Below are 26,513 nucleotides of genomic sequence, written 5' to 3'. Positions count from 1 at the left end.
GTCTGGACTACGATATTCCGACAAAGAATTAGCGAGAAACTGTTACGCCACATTACCGGACCCTTCAAGATCATCCGATACATTGGTGGACTGGACTATGAAGTTGTCCCAGACGGCATTTCGCCATCACAGCGGCGCCGTGCACAACCTGAAATCACCCACGTTGTTCACCTTCAGCCTTTCTATGGCCGCTGACGAACTTAGCGACATGGTTTTTGTTATTTTATTCTTTTTTTATAAATAATGGCTTTGTTTTTGCTTTAATGTTTCTGTAGGTGGATATTAACATGCCTACTTGTTGATCGGGTGATCGCGTTTCACCGCTTAACAAATGTTATCGCTCAGCGCAGGACGCAGCCGCATGTAACAGGAGTTTCTGGAATGTTATCCATTGTTCTATCCGCTGTCTGTTGTCACGGAATTTCTTGTGATCTGATTGTATGCATGTGGGACGGGAAATTTGTGCTAGTTTCTGGAAGACGCGCGGGCACCTGAGATTACTCTAGAGCATTCGATGAATCTGTATAAAAGCCGACATACTCGACCCGCTTATCAGATTTTCGACAACCGCCGTCTGTGTTCCCCCGTATCATTGTACTTTAGTGTTGCCTGTTTTTGAGAGCACAGGTTCGTCAAATCAATCGATAGTTTCGTCATTCACTGTTTTGCTGGTTTCGTCGCCCTCAATACTACATGACAGTATATTGGTGTAAACGATGACATTTATAGTTCATTCCGTACAAAGCAGCCAACGCTGTGGAGTCTGGAGACTTGCAGTGGCTTCGTTCACACTTGGACGTATTATACAGGCGCAGTGTTGAATGAAAGAAGTGTTAACCCTTACAAAGAAACACATTGTGTTATACGGCTGCTAATCCGTTGTTTTATATCAATTTATTTTTGTTGTTCTTTACGGTTTTTTATTTTATTCGCAATCCGTGGCGAGCGAACGCTCGAGCGAACGCTGTTGCGCCCAGCGAAGCACGGGCGCAATACGCGCAGTGACAATTTTCTTGACCGAACTTCTTGCGCAGTTTCCACAGCTTTGGCTGCTATGCATGGCACGATGTTTAGTGAGAGTAAAGAAGGAAGAAAATTCAGTTTTCGCAACTTTCTAGTGATATATCATAAATATATCCTAGATGAATTTCGGTGTAGCAAATTTATATCAGTAATGGCAGGCGAGAACCATACTGGGGCACAAATTGCAATGGCTCATGGTGGTACAATATAATGAGGGATTCAGCACGATTTTACGGCTGTCCGTTATGAGCGATTTCTGCTTACCTATGAACACAAGCCTTGAAAAAAAATCTTGACAGAGCCCACCTGAGGGTAATTTTCGACGGTACTGCCATTAGCATTGAAGCAATGGAGCAACACAGTGTATTGCTGAAACCATGTCTATTGAAGCGTTGGGGTCCTCTCAAAACGTCCGTTGCTTCCCCTGCTATAACCGATGTACACTGCCTGGCACTCATTTGGTACTTGCTTGCCAAAGGTCATGGTCACCCATGCGATTGACATAGTGACTATGACTCTAGGAGATGTACGCAGATGGCGTGAATGGAAAGGCAATGGTGGCATGACGACGGCAACATGATGCCAGTGAGGGGACGATGGCATAACATCCATAGTATGGCTACGATGGCATGAGGACAAGGAAATCATGATGAGTGTAAGAAGACCATGCCGTGGGGACGACGGTATCAGGACAACCGATGATGAAGTTGGAATGACGACAATGCACGACCACAGTAGCGTGACCATGACGGGATGATTAGGGATGCATGATAGGGGTGCCCTGACGATGGCGCAATGACGGCGATGGTTTTGTTATAGTGGTATGCTCACTATTGAATGTAAATAGCAAGATTACAAAGGAATGGCGGCGAAGGAATGGCACCGGTGGAGTGACCAAGGTGGCATGGTGATGCTGGCATCCCACCAGTGGAATGATGAAGTTATGATCAAGATGGAGCGACCACGACGACACCATGACGAGGAAGTGACGACGACGACATGACCTAGTAAAAGTACAAAGGGATGACGGCGATTGTGTGACGGCATAATTACGAGGACTGTATGACCACGACAGCGTAACGACGCCTTAATGACGATAGTCGGATGACAACGCTCGAGTCATTACCATGCAATGACCATGACGGCATCACGGCATTGCGGCCCAAGCTACTACACAACTGGTTCAATAGTTCGGCGTAGAAGACGTGAGGACGACGTCATGACAAAATTCCGAGGACGAAGCTGGAATGATGAGTATGCAATGACCTCGACGGCATCCCGACCACATGCGTAGTGACCCAAGCTTGCAGACAACTTAAGCCGCTGGGTCGACGTAAGAGGACGGAAGAATGGATGGATCGATGGACGGACGTACGGACGGATGGATGGACGGATGGGTGGACGGACGGACGGACGGACGGACGGACGGACGGATGGGTGGGGGCGTAGGTAGATGCTCTGAAAATGTCTGAATTAGGCAAAGAATCTAACTGCATAAAGAATTCGCAGTTCCACCCGAAATGCAAAGCACCGATTTCGATAGCAAATTAGTAGATAGCTGCACGAAGCAAGGATGGTCGTTTTATCGGCCTCATAAACTTGTAAACATTGGCTTAATAACCAAATTAACAATAATTGAATGTGTGCGGGACTCAACGAGGAGGTATAAAGAAAGTCACACAGAGACACCACTGCCTCTTGTGTGTCTGCTTCTTCCTGCGTCCTTGTTCAAGCCAACTACACCGCCAACGTGTTCTAATTAAATTAACCAGCACATTTCACTCGATGAGCGCAGAAACTCGCAGGCCAAATTTCAGAGTGAGGAATCGCGACAGCAGCAAGCGAATGGACCTTCATTCATCTCTCGCTTCAGCGCTAACGAAGCGTCGAACGCACAGCTCATACGAAGCTACCGGTACTATACGCACTCTGCAAATATCGTAGGTCGCCTTGAAGATGAGACCCGCGCGCGCGCGCACATTGGTCACGTCGCAGGTCGCTTTCAAGGCACGCGAGCGCCAGCAACGCGTTCCTACGGCGTCCACCAAGGGCGTGTACTGTGGCGTCTGCGTTTCGTGTGGCCAACGCCGTAGTAGACGCCGCGGTTGTCTCTACTCTGTATGGAGCAGCAAGCGAGGAGGACATCGAGGGACTCTAGAAGCTGCCGGAGAAGACGGCCCCTCCTCCTTCGCCTTACCCCCCTTGCCTCGCGTGTGGCAGGAGAGGGCATGTACCCAAGCCCTCACACGCTTTCACTCATATGGTACCTCACGGCGACGCCGACAGTGGCGGCGATGCCAAAAATGCGCCTGGAGTGCCATGTATTTGCTATCTTAATGAAATCCGCCCCTATTCGGCCCTAACAGTAGATGTACAGCGAAGCTGTAGACAAATTATTGCGTTGGCAGCCTTTCCGCTTGTAGAAGAGTTGACTGTTGGGCTAGTTGGTCGTCCATATTTGAAGTAGTAGCTTAGCGCGAATAAAACCACGGACACAAGGAAGACAGACAAGGACAAGCGCTTTTTCGTTTCTGTTTGAACGTCTCGGTGGTCGCCGTGCATGTTCAGGGCGTCTGTTTCTTTGCATTTGTAGCAATATGCGCTTTCCCGGTGGCCTATCAGGCATCACACCGCCCAGATTACTGCAGTATCCTTGACCGCGTTCGCACTCTTACCGTTTGTGGTTCGACGTCGCGGTGTATGTTCGCGGCATCCACATGCACGTGCGTAACCTCGGCCCGTGAAGTGAAACATCAGTGTAACTTTTGCTGCGTGTGCATTCTTCCGTGAGATCTCCAGCCCTGATACGTGAAAAGTGTAATGCCTTGCCCCTGCACAAAATTGCATGACTCGCAAAGTTGAGACTGAGTGTCATTCGGATAATATAAATTCACATGATTTGTGGCTTTTAAACGATGACGAACCATATAAAGGAAAAAAGATAAAATATAAATAGAATACCCACCGAGGTGCCTAGGATTCCTAAGAAAATGCATGGCGAAGACTATAGTAACGATGGGCTAACTGAAATTTGCGGTTGGGTCAACTTGAAGCCTGGCGTTCGGACAACTAGAAATTTCGGGATGGGCCATCTTGGAGTTTGCAACTGCACGAACTTGAAATATATGGATGGACCAACGTGAAATGCGGAGTGGGCTAAATTAAATTAGGGGCTGGGCGAACTTGTAATTTAAGCATGTGCCAAGTTAAATTACGTGGTGAGAAAATTTGAAATTTGAAAGCTGACCAACTTAAATTTGGGGGTGAGTCAAGTGAAACTGGGGGCTGGATCAAAAAAACATCACATCTTCAAGTGTGTCTATTTGAAATTTGTAGGTAGGCCAACTTTAAATGCTGCGTCGGCCAACTTAATTTAGGGGCTGCACGAACGTGAAAATTGGACATGGGCCAAAATACTTTCGGGGATGGGCAAACTTGAAATTTGTGGGTGGGAAAACTTGGGGGGGTGCACTAACTTCAACTTTGAGGTTGGATCATCCTGAATTTCGGAGTGGGCCAACTGATATTTGGGGAGGACCCAGCCTAAATTAATAAAGGGGGGGCCAACCTAATATTTGCAAGTGTACCAACCTAATTATGTGCGTGGGCAAATTTGAAATGCAGGGTGGGACAACTTAAATTTAGGGAGTGGGCCAACTTGAAGTTTTCATGTGGTTAAACTTCGCTCAGTGGGCACATTGAAATGTGTGGGGAGCCAACTTAAATTAGTGGCTGGGCCAAGTTGAAACAAGGACATAAGCGAAATCGAATTTGTTCGTGGGCAAATTTGAAATTCGAATGCGGGCATACTGAAATTTGGGGATGGGCCATGTTCAAATCGGGGGGATGGCCAATTAAAATTTATTGGTGGCAACATGAACTTTGGGCGTAGGCCAACCTAAATTGGGTGGGCCAACTTGAGATTTTAGGGTGGCCCATTGCCAAATAGAATGCTGCTGAGCATGGTTCGAGGTATGGACACCTCGCGAGCAAGCCAGCGCCTTGAGACGCTTGGCGCGTTTTCATTTAGGCCAAACGGAGACGCAGTCAGAATGCAGGCGAGAGCTTGGCTTGACCGGGAACGCGCGCATAATTTTGTCGCGATGCGTTTTCTCGATGCTAATGCCCTTCGGTGCATTCCGCATTTCTGAGGGGCTATGTTCGACGCTCCTCCCGGGGTGCAGAGTCGAACGTAGCTGCTCACGAATACGAAAAACACGTAAAGGCATTAGAATCGGGAAAAGGCGTCGCTATGAAATCGCAGCACAGACTTGCGAGAGTGATTGTGAAGGTGAAGAGGCGCTATCTTATGCAACCCATTAAGGTACAAGACTCAGTGCCTTGGGTAAGGACAAGGGGACATCAAGGCGGAAGTAAGCAGAGGAGGTCGAGGCGATTGCAGAGCCTAGTACCGTTAGGTACTACTGCTGTCAGTAGTACCCAGGTGGAGCATTCACAATTTACACGACAGCATGGCTTCGCAACGGTGTACTCCCCTCTCAGCCCGACATGTCATGCGCTACTGCGGCAGCTGGTGTTCCTTTTTGACCGCACTGCTCCGTCCAGCACCAGGCACTGCTCCGCTGCTTGTGCCTGGCATTCCGGCTCATTTGGTATGATTTTTGGAAGGGGCTAGATGGGTCGTGGAAATCTGACAATTTTAACGCGATAGCGTTAAGGAGCTCGTGTCGCAGAAAAGCCGGTGTCGGCGGCGTCGGCGTCGGGTGTCGGCGTCGGTGTCGGCGTTTTGCGGCGTTGACCGTGAGCGATAAATCACGGCAGGCACTCCATAAATAAAAAGCAACTTCCAATATGGGCTGGGTGGGATTCGAACCAGGGTCTCCGGAGTGTGAGACGCAGACGCTACCACTCAGCCACGATTTCGATGCTTCCAAACGGTACAAACGCGCCTCTAGTGAATGCGGTGTTGCCTTCGAAACGAGCCGTGGAAAGTTATACTGTGGTGTATATCGGTAATTATGAACATGTAACTTACAGAAGTCGCAATTACACGAGTAGCGAAGTGCGTTTCGCTGCATTTCTTCTGCGCTTTCCGCACACGGAGAGCCATCTTGCGGCAAACACAGAAGACCCCCTCCTCTCCATGTACGGCGCTGCCACGACAGATGGCGCGCCACGCGCGCATTGGAGCTGTCGCGGCTCGGAATCTCTCCCCTGACAACGCTTCGCCTTGCTCCCTCTGTAGAATCAAGCGTCCTTCCTTTCTTTAGATCACTATCTCTCTATCTCTCTGCCCATGCCGATCACGGCGTTTGGATGGCGTGCATCATTTCCCCCTCCGGGATACCGAGTTCTTTGGTTCGGTCCGCTTGCTCAGGCGCACGTTTCGTTGCTGCGCCGAACGCCGCGTTGCTCGACCATATGGCTCGACGCTCACCGCGTCTGATGCGGGGCGCCTCGTAAGTGATGGCTGCCCTGTAGCCCATTGTCTTACACCCATTGGCGGGTCGACGGGAACGCTATCGCGTTCCACTCTTGAAGGCGAAGCTTAAGCGTCCTCCAATTTTTGTGCTAATACCTAGGCATCCTATGCCGCCAGTTAGACCATCGGTACACACGCATTAGCTAGGAAAAGAAAGTAAGCGAAACTAAGCAAGAAAGAAGGCACACCCAAGCCGAACAATTCTGATGCACTGGCAGGCAACTCAGAATTTTTGTGCCTTTTTGAACAGTGTTTGCCATAATGTCGATGGCGGCCACAGCACATGCTGTGTGACAGATGCAGTGAGCTGAGCGTCCACGCATCAAGCAAGCATAGGTACTTTGTCGGCACACGTACGTCATGTGAGCATGCTGGTGTGATGAAGTGTAGCGTACATGCTCACTAGGCTCTCCGTCTGGCGCGAGTACGTTAATGAACTAATTCAATTTGCCAAAGTAATATTGTAACGCAGATTGAAGACGAAGTCTTACCAAATAGACCATTCTGTTTAATGGCGGGCCAGGAGAGGAACGTGCGGCTTACGCTCTTCATCGTCTTTCATGGCGCCCACCTCTGCGCGCACCGTCCCGTGGTGCGGCAGCCCAACATCATTGTGTGAATTGCCCCACATGCGAAAAGCGACCGTCTCGGTCGCGTCAAAAAGTTATTTCGGCGACAAGAAATAGAGCTCCTCAGGTGCATCTCAGCGTTCACGTAGGCGCATAGTAGGGTTTCATGCGCACTACATGAACACCTTCCGCACGAGGACGACGACGGAGCGAACCTGGGTCAGAACTGCAATGGATGACTTCGTAGGTCACGTCACTGAGGCGGCTAGTAAGCTTGTAGGGACCAAATTACCGGCGAAGCAACTTTTCTGAGAGTCCACGGTGACGGATGGGCGTCCAGACCCACACAAAGGCGCCGGTATTGTAATCGACGTCGCGTAGACCTTGGTTGTAGCGAAGGGTGGCGGTATGCTGTTGGCTCCGGATACGATGCCGAGCAAGCTGGCGTGCTTCTTTGGCTCTTTGTACGAATTGTTCCACGTGTTCGCTGGGCGGGCTATTATCAACCATAGGTAGCATGGCGTCACGATTTGACGTGTCATGACGCCCGTATGCAAATTCGAATGGCGTAAACTGTGTAGTCTCCTGTACAGCAGTATTATACGCGAAGATTACATAAGGTAAAATCTCATCTCACGTATTGTGCTCTACGTCACTATACATGGAGAGCACATCAGCCAGCGTTCGATTCAGACGTTCAGTTATTTCATGGTTTGAGGGTGATACGCAGTGCTCTTGGGGTGAGAGCAATGCGTCAGCTGCAGAACGTCCTCCAAAAGTTCGGCCGTAAATGCTGTACCGCGGTCGGTGATGACAACAGACGGTGCATTTTGTCGTAGGACGGCGTGGCGCACAAAGAACTTGGTCACTTCGTACGAGTTTGCTTGCGGAAAAGCTTCGGTTTCGGCGTACTGGATTAAGTAGTCGGTAGGACGACTATCCATTTGTTGCGCGAAGAGGTCACTGGGAATGGCCGAAGTAGATCAATTCCTATTTGTTGAAACGGTGCTTGAGGAGGGTCCACAGGGTGGAGAAAGCCAGCTGGTTTAACTGGTGGTTTCTTGCGGCGCTGACGATCACAGCACGACTTGACGTACGGTTGCACAGAAGAAAAAAACCGGGGCCATTAATACTTCTGGCACATCCTTGCTAATGTCTTAGCCAATCCCAGGCGTCCCGCACATGGCTCATCATGGCAGGCTTGAAAAAGGTCTTGGCGCAGCGCCGACGGCACGACAAAGAGGTACGTATTTGGACTGCTTCCGCAGTTTTTCGTGTAAATGATGTTGTGCAAAGATTACAATGATAAGCCGCGCACGAGCGAGCGGAGTAAAACACCTTCAACTCATTGAAGGCGCTCGATCAGCGGCAGCAGCTCAGGGTACGCGCACTGGTGCGCAGCCACCTTTATGGCGTCAATAACGCCGGCAATTGTCAAGTCATGGTCAGGGTCCCATGACGTCGTAGGGAGTGGTGCACGTGACAAACAGTCAGCGTCACTGTGCTTCTTTCCAGATCGGTAGGCAACTGTAATGTCGTACTCTTGTAAGCGCAGGCTCCAACGGGCTAGTCTCCCTGAAGGATCTTTGAGTTTGGCAAGCCAGCACAGGGCTTGGTGACCGCTAATAGCCTTAAAGGGCCTACGGTACATGTAGGGTCAGAATTTACCAATTTCCCACACAACCGCTAAGCAATCTTTTTCAGTGGTTAGGTAGTTTTTCTTAGCCTTGGTGAGACTGCGGCTTGCATAAGTAATTGGAAATTTCGCACCAGCTTGCCACTGCACAAGAACTGCGCCGAGACCCGTATTGCTGGCGTCAGTATGAATTTCAGTGTCGGCATCTTCGTCGAAATTAGCAAGTGCTGGGGCCATTTGCAAGCGCTTGCGCAATTCATTGAACGACTGCTGCTGCTCATCCGGCCAAATGAAAAGCACATCATCGCGTGTTAGCCGTGTCAGAGGCTCAGCAATTATCCAGAATCCCTCGACGAAGCGCCTATAATATGCTCAAAAACCAAGGAAGCGTTGACAGCCTTCTTGTCTGTGGGTGGCGAAAATTCGGCTATGGCAGCTAAATTGTCGGGGTCTGGTCGGATGCCTTTAGGACCAACGACATGGCCAAGAAATTTGAGCACTTGGAATCCGAAGTAGCATTTTTCATACTTGGTGGTGGGGCCAGCAGTATGGATCGCCGCGAGGACACTCTCGAGTTGTGGAAGATGTCCGTAAAACGTTCTCGAGAATGCGACGACGTCGTCCAAGTATACGAGGCAGGTTTGTCATTTGAGTTCAGCAAGCACGGTATCCATCATCCGCTGAAAGGTGGCAGGTACGGAACAGAGGCCGAAGGGGAGAACTTTGAATTCATAAAGCTCCTCAGGTGTCACAAACGCTGTTTTTTCACGATCCTGTTCATCGACTTCGATTTGCCAATACCCTGATTTAAGAGCCAACGAAGAGAAAAATTGGCATGTTGTAGACGATCGAATGCGTCGTCGATGCGTGGCAACGGATAAACATCGCGCTTGGTGACACGGTTCAACTTTCTATAACCTACACAGAAGCGTAGTGTGTTGTCTTTCTTTCTGACTAACACTACAGGGGAGGCCCACGGGCTTGTGGACGGTTATATCACGTGGTCTTGGAGTATCTCTTTCACCTGATGCTTGATCGCTTCCCTTTCCACTGGGGACACTCTGTAAGGATGCTGACGAACAGGATGTGCGGACTCGTCTGTTTTAATGCGGTGCTTTGTGATGGACTTGCGCCGTACTTTGGACGACGTTGAAAAACAGTCCGCAAATTCATTCACAAGACTCAGTAGAAGGTCTTTCTGATGGTCTGGCAGAGCAGCGTTAACGTGAATCCGTATTTTAAGCTGGGTCACTCAGATTAGTGAGACGATGCGATTTTCAATGTGGGAATATCAGTAACATCAATGAATTCGCTAAGAAATGCGATTGTCGTTCCTCGTGGTATATGCCGATATTCTTTGCTAAAGTTTGTTAGCAAGACGACTGAACATTTGTTGTGCACCTGAAGAAGCCCTCTGGCTATGCAAATGTGGTGCTCAAGAAGTAGAGGGGTGTTTGCCTCCGCAATTCCTTCGGCGTCGTCTTCCATGTCACACCGGACAAGGGTAATCACGCTGCTCTTTGGTGGTAACGTGACGTGATCGTCAGCTACGTGAAGCGCGATGTCACGGTCGTTGCCATTGCTGTTCGCTACGGCTTGCGTAGTAGCGAAGCTGACTCTGGACTCTTGCAAGTCGATGATGCCACCGTTCGCCTGAAGAAAATCCATGCCGAGACGAAGTCGCCGATGTATGTGAAGCCCCTAATGTTGACTCGTGCCGTGCACCGGCCCATTGGAGTTATGAGGTGTCCTCCTGCAGTACGAATCTCAGTCCCGGTCCATTCTGGCTCAAAACAGACGTATCCGCACACGTATCGATTAACGCGGTGACTTCGTGATCATCTATGGTAACTGGTACGTCGCAAAATACTGACACCGAGCTACACTGCTTTCTCTGCACTTCAAATACGTCATCTCGCTGTCGTCTTAGTGGAGGGTCTTCAGCGTTCACAACATCAGCGACCTCACCTCAGCAGGTCGCTAGACTCAGTTTTCCCGGGAGGATGGACTGGGCGAGCGGCGCCTTCTTGCTCTCGGAGTGAAGACGGGGTTGGAAGACCTGCTTCTGGCGGGTGACGGTGACCGGGGGACACGGTGTCGTGGGGCAAACGAGGTCCTGGCGTCCGCGAGGTAGGCTTCAATCTCCAGGGGGCGTTCACCATAGCGCGGGCACGGCGCATTCAGTGAAGATCCACGGAGCCCAGCTCGGCGGTAAGGACACGCCCTGTAGAGGTGATCGGCTTCACCGCAATGAAAACACAAGGGCGTCCGGTCTGCAGTGCGCCATACGTCGCTGTTGCTGGGTGGTCGAGTTTCAGACATGAATGGCGTGCGGCGAGTCCTGAAGTTGCCAGTTGCTTGTTCAATGGCGCGCACACTATGAAAGTCCGGGACATCGCGCACATCGTAAAAAGTCGGAGACAACGAACTTCTCGCAGCCTCCGCATACGACATGCGATGCTGCGGCTTCCGTACCTCGTGCCGTGGTGTCTCGCTTCGCTCCGGGACTTGTACTGCCTCCCTGATTTCCTCCCGGACGGCCTCAGCCAGAGCGAGTCGCGGTACCGATACCGGAGCCACCTGAATCTTTCGAAGCTCTTCTCGGGCAACAAGCCTAATGAGTTCCCGCAAGGCGTCGGTATTGTCCAAGCGTATAGCGAGAGGGTCACGCGATAGGGTCGACACGTCGCAGTTTTACTGCCTTGTTCACTGCTGCAGTGCCTTTTCCTTTGATTTGGGTTCCGCGAGAAAGTCTATAATGGTCTTTGGTGGGTTGCGTATTAGTCCACCGAATAACTCTTGCTTGACGCCACACATGAAGTTCCTGAGCTTCTTTTCCTCCGGCATGGATAGATCCGCGCGTCGGAAAAGTCGGCACATATCTTCCACAAACATTGCGGCGCTCACGTTCGGCCGCTGCACTCTCGCCTTAATTGCAGATTCAGCTCGATCCTTGCGGTCGAGGCTGGCGTATGTGCTGATTAGGTGGCGTCGGAATTTGTCCCATGTCGATAGGGCCGCCTCACGGTTCTCAAACCATGTCCGTGCGTAGTCCTCGAGGGCAAATTAGGCGTTGCGTAGCTCGCACTCTGGAGTCCAGACGTTGAATTCTTCGACATGCTCAAAGTGATCGAGCCAGTCCTCAACATCTTCGAAGGTGTCCTCACGGAAGGACGTGGGGATTCCCAGCTGGTTAAGGACGACCTTGGTCGGTGCGGTTGCGGAAGAAGACGGAACTGAGGTACTCATCCTTAGGACTCGATTGGGTAGAGGCTCGTGCTCAGGTGGCAGTCCTTTGAAGTCGACGGCTTATCCGTACATGAACTGGAGTCAGCTCGACCGGACTTCGTACTGGGCTTGTAGGTGGTGTTCCATCTGGGAGCGGTAGCATGTACCCCGATTGTCCACCAGAAAATTGTAACGTAGATTGAAGACCGAGTCTTACAAAGTAGACGCTTCTGTTTAAGGGCGGGCCAGCAGAGAAACGTGTGGCTCACGCTCTTCATCGCCTTTCATGGCGCCGACCATTGCGGGCGCCATCCCGTGGTGCGGGAGCCCCACATCATTGGGTCAATATGTGTCACAAAATTTGTAAAGTATGAATTATACACAACTTGCAGATATGATAGCATTGTATTGTCAATCGAATATACGAAAAAACATAATTGTGTTATGCCGAAACTTAAACACAAAGCCTTCCCGCTGCCATTTGTTTTTCTGCGAGCAAAACTTCACATGCGGACACGAAAAAATCTGACGAACTATACTTCATCTCACCCGTACCATTCAGTACTGCCTAAGGCCGATCGACACGACGGACCGAATTTCTCTTTTGGACAGCGGTCCACGCATCACGTGATAGGACGTCACCAGTTCGTGCGTACCGCCGTTGGCCTGCGCAAGACCGCGGCCCTCGCGGTCCAACAAATTGCCGAGGCTTTTCCCGCTTCCGTTTTGATGGCGGACCACATGCAAACCGCAGCGATTTTGGCTTAGCCACCGAATGTTGTCCGGCAACAGGGTGTCTTCAGCCAAATCCAATCTAGTTTACGGCTCAGCAAAAGCCAGTCAAGCCAGTCGTTTCATGTCCGCCGTTCCGTCTACACGTGCGCGCAGCAGATATATTTTTTAAACACCGTGTCCTCTTGGAGTGACGAGGAGGTTTTTCATTTTGTATACCTCGTTGAGCAGTTCCTGGCTTTGTGGAACTGGAGCCGGAACGATAATGATAACACTCTGGCCGAGAGTGTAGCTGGTTGGTCTGCTCTGCCGTCTGCTATGGCGGTCCGCCGTGTGGATGTTCTCTGCGCCGGACCGGGCCGCGCACAGTAAAATAATTTACACCCTTGATGGTGAGAATTGCGAATCATAACACCCTTGAAGGGTGTTTTCATTCAAGAAACATCCCATCATCATGACTTTTTGCGAAGCATAGGGCAGTTCTAGATGCCATAACACCCTTTTACCCACCGAAAGGGTGCACTGACTAGGAATATTGGGGGTGGGTGCACGGGTGTTTTTGTTTGTTTTTATCACATTCACAAACATACAGTTGCACGAAGAGACGGCGTGTCCCACGGCACTAAAAACCAGTGGCGGATCCAGAAATGGGCCCTGCCTTACCCCAAGCCCTTCCCCCCCGAGACATGTCGGGCTTTCAAAGCCGACAAAACTCCTGAAGAGAGTCCCCCTCCGTTTCACTGTCTGTTTTGATAAGCCATTTTAAATAAGTCCTGGGAAAAACCTGTTGCTGAAGCACTACTATCTATTATGTCACAGTGTTCTAGGTGGCACACAGTTCCTAAATGTCGTCACGCACAAATTCCGCGGAATCCAAAAGCGCGCACCTACTTTTTCTAGTATTGAATACTTAACCAAAAGAAAAATGTTCAAAATCTTTTCAGCAAGGCAGAACTAGTGCAGCTCTTGCTTTTGGGACGCCAGGAATCTAGCAAAATGAATAGGCCACGTGACAGCATGCAGCTGGACGCGCCACAATTGCTCTAAAGCAGTGCGGTCGTCTAGGTTTCTTTCAAGCATGACAAAACAGGCAGAAAAGTGTGCGACGAACCATCGCGGACAAAAGATACGCCGATTCGAGAAGCTTTGACCCCACCTGACCTTCTTTCGCCGATTCAATAACCCCAATTCGTTCTGCTTCTCTCAAGTTTATAAACAAGGTAGGTTCGTTGGCAAACTTGAGCCTTCTCACCCACCACAATGCTTTGCTCAAGCAGCTTCTGCAGAAAGAGCCGTGCAAAACACTCATGGCTTCGCGTCTGCGTCAATTTATGAAGCTGGCTGTACAAAAAGAAACTATTAAGTTTGCAGTTGTATAGTAAAGGGACGTTTTACTGGCTTACAAACATCTGCCTGAACGGAGTGCTCAAAAAGAAAGGGAGAATAATCTAAGAAAGTATAGAGAACCAACGTACAACTTGCGATGCATAAAATATTTACAACACCGACTAACAACGGTATTTACTGAAATATGGCCCCTCCCAAATTGGAGACAGTATTATTGCATGCATGAATAGGATATCAAGCTAATCATTGTAGATATAACGAGATTCCAGAAATTGGCGAGGCATTTGCAGACCCATCTTTGTTCACGGAACAGTCTTATTTTGTTATAGCGCAAGCTTGACAAGGACAAAAGAAGACACATCAGACACACACAGCGCTAAGATATGCCGTACCAACAAGCCCCTATTGCTATCCTCACGGAACAGTGGTGAGGCATTTTTCAAGTGTGCGCGCTACTGCCCACCTGCCAAGTACGTTCGCGATGTCTTGGCATATGTAGACCTGCGCGAGACTCGCCCGTCTCCCCTCGCGAGACGGGTAGGACAGGTTCACATGCTGATTACTGGAAAGAAATACTTTGCAGAATGAAATTGAATTTTGTCAAAACACCAGAGCTCTGGATTGCAGGTTACAGCGTGCACAGGGGCGCTCTGCCAGATTTTAAAGGGAAGCTTTCTATGCCTCCTCGCTCACTTTTTCCAATTCTGCTGCTGCTGCTGTCACTGGCTTGCCAGCCGCGTCGGTGGGTGGTTTGAGAGCGTGCATAATGAACATGAGAGGGACGTGGGGAAGGCGTGTGCGAGTCCTTTTAGCGACAACTTTGTGGGTATCGCTACAATACTCTTTGGACCTCTTTGGCTGTCACAATGCCCACTGAAACACCCTGGCCATCGACACAATGCCCTCTGGAAGACTAATTACGCGTTAGCCCCCTTCTGCCCACCCCCACCCACCGCAAAAGTAGTGCAGAAGGTGCAGCACTTACTTTTTTGTACTCACATGCAACAGCGCAGAGGAGAGACAGTATGGTACTAAGGGGAGACAAGAGAATGCTTAAAGCCAACACCCAGACGAAATGTCATCACATTTCCCACACTTTGCCAGGAAATTGTTTTTGTCATTCAATAGCCTTTACCACAGCTGCACCCTCGCCGAGCAAAGGGGTTCGGCGATGGTATAGGCACAGCTATTGAATGGGAACAATACTAAATTGCTCTGCTCGTGGTAGTTTGAGGGCGAGCGTAGTTGGGTTGAAAATGACTTGTCTACCGCATGCACAAAATACCTCGATTTTGAATATATCTTCCTCATTACCCGTCAAACTGCTATTATAAGCAACTGCAGTAAGACAAAGACCGACATCAGATTATGACAACGACAACTCACGGTGCTGTCCACCAGATGGGAATCGTTGTTATATTTGCTCTTTCTTTTGAGCGGTCATAGGCCCCACTCGCTCACCCACTCATAACAAGAAAGAAAAAAAAAACCCGAGATCTGGATTCGCTTCGGTTGCACTTTCACGACAGCAGGCAAAGAAAGACTTTTCGTACTTGGAAACTTAAGGTTTTCGTGCAATTCTGCACATGTGAAATTTCGTGGTGTCGCCTATACGTTTAGAAAGCTATTATGCAAGTACTTTTATATCTGCCGTTCATCCAAGCTATTTAAAATTTGAGTGAGCACTCCAGTTCAGAAATATGAGCATTGTGAACTTCTTGAAAATGCCAATTAAAACTTTTTTTCTCTCTCTCTTTCTCTGTGCATAAAAGAAAAGACAGACTCGCAAGTACCTCTGTATCTTATACAATCAGGAAGGGCCACGTCTCTTTACAAATGAACGTCCAAGCAAACAAACAAAAAAGAAAGCATCGACAAATAAATTCACTTACACGCAGTTACCAGCCCAGCTTTGCCCCGTTTGATTCGATATCAGCCGATGTTTCTGGAAATAAATTTCCAGTGAAACTACCCGTAAACACAGAAAATGGCTTAGAGGTAGCGTAAAATAAATAGCTTTGAAAGTAATACACACACATAGTTTAAAAGAATGTTTGTTTTTATGCTTTGAAAACGAAACCGAAATTGAAATAACTTCCCCCGACGGGTGTCGCCGCTATCGCCGTTGCGTCATTTCCTGCGTCTCGCGGTGGGCCGCTGGGTGCACATGTGTGTGTTCTCCGTGACATTCTTGAAGTTGTGAGTAATTAGATTGTTTTTTGCTGCGTTTAGGTTGTACCACCTCGTTGTTTTCGTGTACTTTTGTGCTCATCGACGCGAAGTGAGCGTCCGGAGTGAAGGCGACGCGATTATGCGTGAGGAAGAAGGGCACCAGCGGCCTACGACATCGGTGTTTCTTTGTGACAGTGTGTTTACTACGCCTACGACGGCCGTCATTCGTGGCGAAGGAGAAAACATCTTCCATTCGGCCTGAACAATGATGAAGTGGACGTTTTGTTTTTCGGCGGAATGCATCGTCAGCATGGTCCATCCACTACGTAAACGAAACGGCGTGCCCAGAGTACAGATCGTGACAGCGCTCCGCCTTCAAACCGAGGGCCTTTTGCAAGGCGCATGAACTGCTCATATAAAAGGTACGTACGTAGCCACGTTCAGCGTCGCGTTTTTTATGGTGCGTCATTGTGGTAGTAATTTTCGCGTAATTTATTTAAAGGACAGCGCAAGGTGTGTTGTATGCGAGTGTAGTATGTACTCCAGGCGTAGCCTATGGGCACCGAATGAGAAAAAGAAAAATAAATGAATGTTTCATTGTTCACGTGTCCTCAACTAGAGATGTAGAGAATTAAGTACTGTTACGCGTCAGTATTCGGCGCAGGCAGGGAAATAATACTTTGGTTTGACTAATTGGTTCTTTCTGTTACCAAAGATGGGCGCAGACTTATACCGGTGTCACACGGCCACTTTCGAGCACGATTGAGCGCGTTCTGGATCGAAATTTTCGACCGCGATTGGCTCCCGTCCACCGATTGTGCAACGAGGCCAAACGCGTCCAGAAATTCGATTCCAGTCAGGATCGATCGCTGCCAAAAGTGGGCAGTGTAACAACCGTATTAAATGTCGCTTGTGTACTTTCACTCAATTGTTATTATTTATTATTTTTTTGTCGGAGGTCCCGTGGTAGGTAATGGCGCAGGAAGCTTGCAATGCTTGTGGTTTCATGACTAGAACTAATGCAAAACAAAAGAACGACGACCGTCCCGGCTATGTACTTATCAATCGCTTTAAGTTGTGCTCGTTTGTTATAGAAGCTGTCGTGCTGTTGCGGATGAATGCGTGGTTGCGCTATTTGTTTATAAATTTATCTTTTTGTATAAATGACCACACCGAGCCTAATTAATTTTTTTCTCGTCCTTGTACTCGTTTCTTGGTTTCACGCAGGCGTGCTTATTATTACTACTATTTGTTTTCTTGTTGTGTGACTGAACCCTGCCTAAGGCGTCCTGTCAGTTGTCAACAGTATTTCTGAAATGAATTGCACTGAACGTCCTACGGTTATTGTACGCTTCACTACCTTATTTTAATGTCTAGTTATAAAGTGTATGGTTATTGTAACTATTCTTGGCCTTTATATATGTATTTATTAAGCTGGTAAATGCTTAATTGTATTTGCAGTTTTGAGAGGTTCTTTTATTGAGTCGTCAATCTCGAATGGTATTAATGGTGGGTTGTTTTCTTGTGCCCATGCAGTTGCAGTCAGCATGAAGCAATTGCGTGGGAACGGACTGGCTGTCTTGGGCCTACACGTTGCTGAAAAGACAGTGAAGACGTCTGACCCGACAGGTATACTTTTTTCATCACAATTGGCCTACATATTTTTTTCACCGGAGGATGAAGACCTCCCCCAGTGAGCTCCAATTACCCCTGTCTTGCGCTAGCTGATTCGAAGTGAAGCCTGCAAAATTTTTTGACTTCATCGTAGTCTACTTCTCTACCGTCCTTGACTACCCTTCTCTTCTCTTGGCATCCATTCTGTAACTCGAATGTGCCACCGGTTATCGGCCCTATGCATTACATGGTTGAAGAAGGCACTTGGGCTAGTTGGTGCTCATTGCAGACTTGAGACATGAATAACTAGCGTGAAAAAGACAACATCAAGAAGCACATAAGAAAGAAGTCTAGACTTCAACTGAAATTTTTGCTACACAGAAACATGGAATGCACATAATGTCGACGGACAGAAACAACACAGGAGCTATCGGAACAAATTTATGAACAGGTTAATTTCACTTACGAACATTCTTGGTAAGAGCTAGAGACGGGTGCTTACACACCTATTCCCCGCTTTTTTGATGCAAAGTGGTTCGTATATTTCCCTATGTACCTGCTTCTGGAGCTGCCTGAGCACATGATTGCTTTGAAACTGCTCGGTGCATGAGCACGTATGGCGATGATTGGCCATGTGGCCACCAGCCACCAAGGCACTCAAAGCTGCCCTATGTGTCCTCAAGCCAAACAGGTCGGTGTTTAATAGACCGCTTGGGGGAACAAAGATAGGGCAGCTGTCATGGCTGGTGGCCATCTGGCCAATCATTGCTGTAAGTGCTCATGCACTGAGCATTTTCAAAGCACTCATCTGCCCACGCGGCTCTAGATGCAGGTCGGCATGAAAATATTCGAAGCACTTTGCATCGAAAAGCGGGTGATAAGTGTGTAAGCACCCCTTCCCTTGCTCTTGCCAAAAAAGAGTGTTCGTATCTCGAAATGAACCTGCCCATCGATTGGCTCCAATACCTCCTGTGTCAGGCAGGGAAAAGGAAAGATAAATGTTGCTTCCATGCGTTGAGGTCGCATCCCCTGAATGCTATGTTTCTGTGTAGCCAAAATTTTAGTTGAAGCCTAGAGTTCTGTCCTGTGTGCTTCTAGCTGTCGTCCGTTGTCTTTTTCGCGCTAGTTAATGATGTCTCACGTCTGCACTACATGGCCTGACCAGCTCCCTTTTTTTACTCTTTATGTCAGCTAGGATATCAGCTCCTTCGTCTACTTTCTGAACCACGCTGCTGTCTTCCTGTTTCTGCTGCCATCAGCATAGGAGTGGACATGACAAATGAAACTGAATGTCATTTAGACAGAGGAGCAGTGAGACTTCCTGTGCTTTACCTTTTGCTGTTGTACATAATAGTTGAAATTGCACCAACACATCTTTTCCACCTTGTGATTTTCCCATAGCTGTGGCAAATAAATATATAGGCTTTAAGAAACTAGAAATGCAGTTTGCCTAAGAAAGAGAATACTCTTGCACCTAAAGGTAATGTGTATGATGCTCTGACTCCTTTGATGCATGTGCCTTGAGAGGTGTTGACGTTGTTCTTCATTTCTTTCTCAGTAAGCATTACTTGATAAGTCTGACTTTGTATAAAGAAATAAGTTCTAAAGAAACCATAATACCTAACAGGCAGAATTGTCGAGGTTGAAAGTCAAGTTTTCTTTCATGACATATTTTTTTCGGGCTGTACTAGTTGATCCATGATGTTCGACAGACAGCGCAGACTTGTACAAGGGACGTCAAAAGTGGCGAGAAATGGAACAAATGCTATCGCCTCTTTCTCCATCCTTTGTCGAGTTCACATTGTTTAACGTCATCGACCAATAGCAACTAGCCCGTTTGCGTACCTGTACTAGTTGAGCCATTTATACTATGGTACTCTAAACCAAATGTGATAAATTCAAAATTGGTGCCTTTTCTATCTTTGTACAAATACCTGTTTCATAAAATAGTTTAAAGTGTTATGGTTGATGTCATGTTTCGACACCACCATAACCTCATAAAATATCTTCATATCTTCAAAAGGTGCCTCTTGTGCAAGTTCCGTTCTAGCCTGACACGGAAAACAAACCTGGCAGAAGGTAGAGCACATGCTCTTTTGTAAACAAAATGCATGATTGAATTTTCTTGACAGTTATTGCAATCTTTTCTGATGTTTACCTGCATGAGCATTAATTATCTCAGCTGCTAAAGACACATCACTAGACACTGTGAGCAGAAAAAAGTGATTGTGCAGTACTGTTGAAGTCATGCAACATTATGTTTAAGCAAACTGGCAGGGATGCTAGCTGTTAAAAAGAAAAAGCTGACTTCAAGAAAAATTTGCACTCCTAAATGTGGAATTGAAATGCACTATGCTTATAAGCTACAAAAGATTTCCAGGATGATCAGACTAGTTACACTGGCCATTTGCTGATTCAGTAAGGTTCACTGAAGCTTGTTTTTAAATTCACACTGTTTTTATGCAGGGTGATGATTTTCAGTCTTGTGGAATTTATAAATATAGTCCTGTTGCATATAGCATAATTCTAGTCCTTGAGCAGGAATATTCAAACACGCAGATATATCTAGCACAAGATGTCGTAACATATTAAACTAATTTAAAAAATGTATTATCTTTCGAATAAATTACATTATAGCTAATATAACCGAAAAGAAAGGGGCTTAACCAAGAAACCCGATGTTTATTAATCATATCCTAAGAAGCCAGCAAACACTGACACCAAGGACAAGTTAGGGTAAATTACTTGTGATTAACAAATGAAATAAAGAAATGATAAATTATGGAAATGAAAGTGGATGAAGAAACAGCTTGCTGCAGGTGGGGAACGAACCCACGTCTTTGCATTACGCGTTAGATGCTTTACCAATTGAGCTACTGCGGGCGCCGTTTCCCCATCACTTTCTTGGGTATTTATGCTTCCTAGTAGAACGCTGGGAGTGTTTGCCAGCGCCACCACATATCTGGGGCACATATTGTGATTTACGAATCATAGCCAGTGAGATTACAAGGTGTATCTACTTGGAATTGATTTCCAGAATGGCGTCAGTTCGGAGATATGCACCATCAAACTTGCCGGAAAAATGCACTGTTGTTCCACTTAGTTTTTTAACAAAATGTACTTTTATGCACTGAGGCACAAAAGTGGTTTGTGCACTGATGCACAACCCACTACTTTACCAGTAGTACTGAAAACATTTTGGCTCTTTATCATTAATGCACTGATGTTTAAGCTATAGAATGTCACTTGCCCCATCTTCCTATCTCTTCGCGTTCCAAAGTAATCGAGCAATGAATGGCATCCAGTGGTGATGTCCGGTTGAAACAGTGGGCTGTAATTGAATTTCTCACTGTGAATGGTTCTGCGCCCTTCAACATTCATTGCCATCTGAAAGCAGTTTACGGGGATGCCTGTGTTGAAATCAGCACTGTGCGTAGGTGGGCAAGTACTGACAAACATCAAAATCCAGCTGCATCAAATGTCCAGGATCAGCACCGAACTGGACAGCCCACAATGGCTTCTTATGAGGATCATCAACATCAGGCAGACAAGTTGAATCGGGTCAATCGTAGGATCAAGCAACACCAGATTGCAGCAACACTCGCTATTTCCATTGGTTCAGTGAACCACATAATTAAAAACCTCCTGGGTTACAAGAATTGAACTTGTTGGCTATGCTTCGACTTTTTCATATCAGTCGTCAGTTACCGTGACACCCAACAAGCGCAAGTCTTCTTGTAACGCAGGTTTTAATGATGTGGTTCACTGAGCCAACGGAAATGGCGAGTGTTGCAATCTGGTGTTGCTTGATCCTGCGATTGCACCGAGTCAACTCATCTGCTGATGTTCATGACCCTCATCAGAAGCCATTGTGAGCCATCCATTTCGGTGCTGATCCGGGAGATTTGATGTGGTAGGATTTTGGTCTTTCACAGACCTTGCCCACCTCTGCACAGTGCTGACGTCAACACAGGCATTCCTGCAAACTGTAGTCAAATGGCCATGAATGTTGATATGCGCACAACCTTCCACAGTCAGAAATTCAATTACAGCCTGTTGTTTCAACTGGACGTCACCACTGGATGCCATCAATTGCTCGATTACTCTGGAACGAGAAGAGATAGGAAGGCGAGGCAAGTGATATTCCATAGCTTCAGAATAAGTGCATCAATGATAAAAAGTTCAAAATGTTTGCTGTAATATTGACAAAGTAGTGGGCTTGGAGGCAATAATTTCTGAATTGCCCTCATATAGTTATGTAGCCTGTCTCTCCTACATTCATGATGTGGCAGATTAAATGCCTTATTCTTTCGAAATAACGATTTCCTGGAAGTAAGCACTATCTGTGCTTGTTTTCTTTAACCTGCTCTTCATGTGATCTTGAAATATTAAAGTGAATGATGCAGGGAAGCGCTGCTAGTCATGTTTCGTGTACTTTTCCTGACATTAAATTGCAACAAATCATTTTGCAGGTAGAAAAGAAGCAGATGGCTACAGTGATCAATGAAGAAATGGCTTCATCTATGATGGCTCGCCTTAGGACATTGGAATGGAGCTACGAAAAGGCGTCATCATCCTCGCCTGTGCCCTGGAACTTTGGTTTGAACGAGACTGTTCTTCAATGTAGAACGGCCGCAAGACTTGTCACCACAAGGCATAGTGCAAGCTCAAAATATTGTACAGGAGGCTAGAATAAATGACCCTCCATGCAGTCACTCTGTATCTGTGATAAATGGGACCATTTCACGCAGAACACTCACAAGTGACAATGTGTTTTCTCTCAAAGTTGCTATGCAGTGCGTTAGTAAACACATTACCTATTGTATGCACACCATACATAACATTTCTGTGTGCTAGCCTAACTGTAGACTTAGAAACAAACAATGAAGTGCATATGTACCCGCTTCCACATGCCGTACTTCAAGGGCTATTATATTGCTCATTACACCCGATAGGTGAAGGGGTAAGATATTCCTGATCACACCCTTACACCCCATGGGTCGAAGGGTAATATGTTGTTCAAAACACCCTCAAGGGATAGGGTGTTAATGGAATATAGAATAACCATCATAAGGGTGTAGTTCCCTATAAAACCCAGCTTTTTCAAGGGTGCTAGGGGGTTAGTTATAGACACCGAAAAAAACCCTTACGGGTGTAAATTATTTTACAGTGACCGGCCGTGACGTCGCATCACGTGACCGAGCGGCCCGCGGACTTGGTCCGTCGTGTGGATCGGCCCTATGCTACGCGGGGTACACAGGCGATATCGTTGCTCAGTGGTTTATAGTTCCGGGAGTAACTGGCTGATTATTGGTTGCACTAGAGAGTTTTATTTTTTGTAGCTACATGTTACGATGCAGCGATACGTGGCATGTTATGACCTTTACAAATGCACGTCGCATACCAAAAATTAGTATGGCAGTAACCTCTGGCAGCCGTAATGGCTACCCTAGCCGTGATCTTCCATACTAAGCTGGCAGCGCCCATACAGCCCCGATCACCGCTTCGATCCAAATTCGCGCTTGCTACGTGTTCTCTATCCTGTAAGCAAGAAGCAAATGGTCACCTGTGTTGTAATGTTATAACGACCGAAGTGCAGTGTCCCCTAGGGCACTGGTTGTTCCTATTTAGTCGTGCTTCACCTGGCTGCAGAGGCAAGAGGCCATGTGAGAGAATAAAGTCAGTTCGTTCTGGGTTGACAGCTCGGAATGTTCCTTTCTTCAATCACGGACCTGGTGGCCTACCTTTTTTGCCAGTAGTAATGGTCCACCCCGGGCCATCCATACTTGTACCAAACTGGGTCATCTCAAATGTCGTTTCAAGTTAAGTTAAGAGCATTAGGTAAGGTTAGTCGTAATTATCGAGATCGGCAGTCTGTTTTCACGCTGCTATGACTACATACACAGCGCCGAGCTTTAAAGCTGCCTTGATTTCTAGTTAGAAGATGGCGCCACAGTGTTAGAACTGTTGATGCCATGACGATGCAAAATTCATTTAAGGGCCAGATAGTTCTTTACTAATTTAATTGCCATTGTAACACTGTGCCTAATGACGGTAACGAGCCAACTCCAACTAGACGCCTAGCCGGCGCCGTGGCGCAGGTGAAGATTGATGAGGGCGTTAGTCCTTACTAGTTCCTTAGGAGGCATCAAACGGAATGCAGGGAAAGTGTAAAGGTGAAGCGGAGCCTCGCTGTTGCAGGCATGTAAACAAAGTGTATGGTTTTGGCGTCAAAACATTTTTTTCAACGTCAATCCACCAGTGATGGAGCACGAACCGACAGGATAGCAAGCAGACGCTGAGAACATGACGCGGCATGGATTAACAAATCTCGAGAGGCACTCGGCCTTCATAATGGTTAAGACTACGTGTAGGTTGGATAGTGCTGCAAGGTACTGAGATAGAGTATAGAGAATTACAGCTTTGCTGTAAAAAATGCCAGCCACGATTCACTATCCTCCGTGCAGGCCCACTGGTACAACAAACGATAGACCTTCAGCGATCCTGTTCGCAAGTTAAGGGCTGGCCAACTCAGCCGATTAGAACCCTAGACTCTTCTGTGATCGGGCGACGGTATAAGTCAAGGCAAATATGGCGCTACTGTGCTAAACTACTGCAAAACCCACAGCACAGTTATTAAGAAAATCCCACGGGAAAGAGAAAAAAACCGTATGGCGAACGATTTAAGAAGCAGGAGAGCATAAATTTTGGCAGGTTGGTTGAGCTTTCTCTTAAAACAACGCCACAACACATGGACTGGACCTAATATGACCAGACGGGAGCTGACTCGCAACTGTGAAGTTTATTGAAGTAAACATATTTTACACACCGTCATGTCAGGTGCACTCCAAAAAGCTTTACACAACAAGCGTGACCTGCAATCGTTATCATGCTCATGTAGCGCGGACGTCGTGGTTGTGGGCGCGTGAATACAAATTCTGTCAGTTTGCTGAAGAAACTTCAACACACTCTGTGATAATAAGAATGTAGGGTGACTGACACACATATTTTGTCTTACAAGTGCGGCACGCTTTTACTATTTTCCTTATAAGTTGATTACTATGGCGCTGAATGACAGCGCATTATTCAAAACTGGGTTTACAGCTACATGTTCCACAATGGACCCCGATGTGCCACATCCTATCATTTATGCTGGCACTTTCATGCTCTTTCATGTGTAGTTGCGCTATTCTTAATATGAATTAGTAATATAGAAAGTAACTTGCAGGAAAGAATCAATAAACGCATAGTAATATTTCCATAAATATATATTATGTCAATGAAATCGTGCCATAAAATGAAATTATTGCGACAGTACGTCATGCGCACACATACACCATTATTAAGATCAACATCACCATTGCCTTGCATGGAATCTGACAAGAATAAAGAAGGCGTGCTGCCGGTAGGGTTATCTTCGCAATACACGAAAGGCCCTCAAAACATTTTGCTATACCAAACTACAAAATAGAATCAGTACTTGCATGCTCTCAATGTTAGCAGAAACCAGCAATGTTACCCATAAGCAAGTCATTTGCTACAGAAACTGAAGGCGGCCAAATATTGTAGCTACACAGATACAATATGCCTTGCTCTACGGTAATTTCTACGCTATGGCTTCAGCAAGACCATAGGGACGTTACAGAAATCTGTGCAGGCTTCCCTTCGTAGTGGAGCAAGAGCCACTCAGGCGAAATGAAGTCGAAATATATCAACTTACGACTATTCTCCGACTACATGGTGATGCAGCCGGTTTTTGCTTGCTTGCTTCTCACTTGAGGCGCATACCCACTACAGGGGTTGCCGAAGGAACCGACGCTTAGAGGCTAAAGGGAAGGGTACAGAGAAAAACCTAAGCGTAAATGAAATCAGGGTGAAGTACAAGGTTTATAATAATTAGCAAATAGAATTTACTGGCAGATACAGAAATAAAAATATTTGTAATTATATATAAACAGGACATTTTCTGTCTGTGTGTTTTGTTTAGGCGGCATTAGAATGATTTTGAACACACAATCAGTAATCGAATGAGATATCCAGGAATCGATTTTGAGAATGAACATGATAGCCATCTTGTGTCACAGAGATATTCTCAAATATCCACACAGGTTTGCCTGTGGCTAAACCCTACTGAAAAAGTACCGAAGGAGAAGATAGTTTGGGTAGTTAAAGCAATACCAAACTTTCGGCATGAAAATTCGATTTTTTTAATCTGATTTCTATATTGAAATCATGTTAATGGAAAGTTATCAATGTTTTCGGATTCTTGGCAGGTAGGATACAGGGGTAGCGGGGCCAGGCCAGACCTGTATAGGTAAAAAATTTATGGTGAAATGCGGCATCGCAATTTTGTTATGTAGAATTCTAATTTACGTGTGGGACACCATTTGTTGTTCAATTAAAAGTACAAATGATTAAATACTGAAGTTTGCATTTTCAGTTGTGCAGAATATTGGAATAAGAAACTTTTCTGTACCTAGCCGCAGTAACATAGGTCTAAGTAGATATAACGGATATAACTGGTCCATCAAGGAATATCCTCTCAAGTGTGTCTGTCGTTTCATTTAAAGATATACCACTATGGCCTGGAACCAATACCAACCACACCAGGCTTGCATTTGGAGGGAATAATGATGTAAATAGGTTGCCTACGATGGCGTCTGAAGATGATAGTGATGAGCGCACTGACACTGAATCAGTCGCTATAATCACTGTTGAATAATTTGAAGGAATTTTCGCAGAACTAAGA

General features: G+C 46.9%; 1 protein-coding gene and 1 long non-coding RNA gene across 5 annotated transcripts in view; one reads left to right on the top strand and one right to left on the bottom strand.

Annotated features, from left to right (window-relative positions):
- LOC135907196 (phospholipid-transporting ATPase ABCA3-like) overlaps positions 1 to 25,549 on the bottom strand; it is a 248,818-nt gene extending 223,269 nt beyond the window's left edge. For 2 of the 4 annotated variants that reach the window (XM_065438880.1, XM_065438883.1), the window contains exon 1: positions 25,485 to 25,547. The gene's annotated coding sequence lies outside the window, so the exon portion shown is untranslated. Of the gene's footprint in view, positions 1 to 3,698; positions 3,822 to 15,870; positions 15,924 to 25,484 lie in introns of those variants that run through there. The other 2 variants (XM_070525186.1, XM_065438881.1) reach the window with 2 other exon arrangements.
- Positions 16,151 to 22,393, top strand: LOC135907215 (uncharacterized). The gene is made up of 3 exons (XR_010565936.2): positions 16,151 to 16,572; positions 17,687 to 17,779; positions 22,237 to 22,393. It is a non-coding gene; the product is annotated as an uncharacterized lncRNA (long non-coding RNA).
- Positions 25,550 to 26,513: the final 964 nt, after the last annotated feature.

Source organism: Dermacentor albipictus, chromosome 9, assembly GCF_038994185.2.
Source record: "Dermacentor albipictus isolate Rhodes 1998 colony chromosome 9, USDA_Dalb.pri_finalv2, whole genome shotgun sequence".
NCBI classification, from domain to species: Eukaryota; Metazoa; Arthropoda; class Arachnida; order Ixodida; family Ixodidae; genus Dermacentor; species Dermacentor albipictus.
This window is presented reverse-complemented; position numbering and strand designations above follow the sequence as displayed.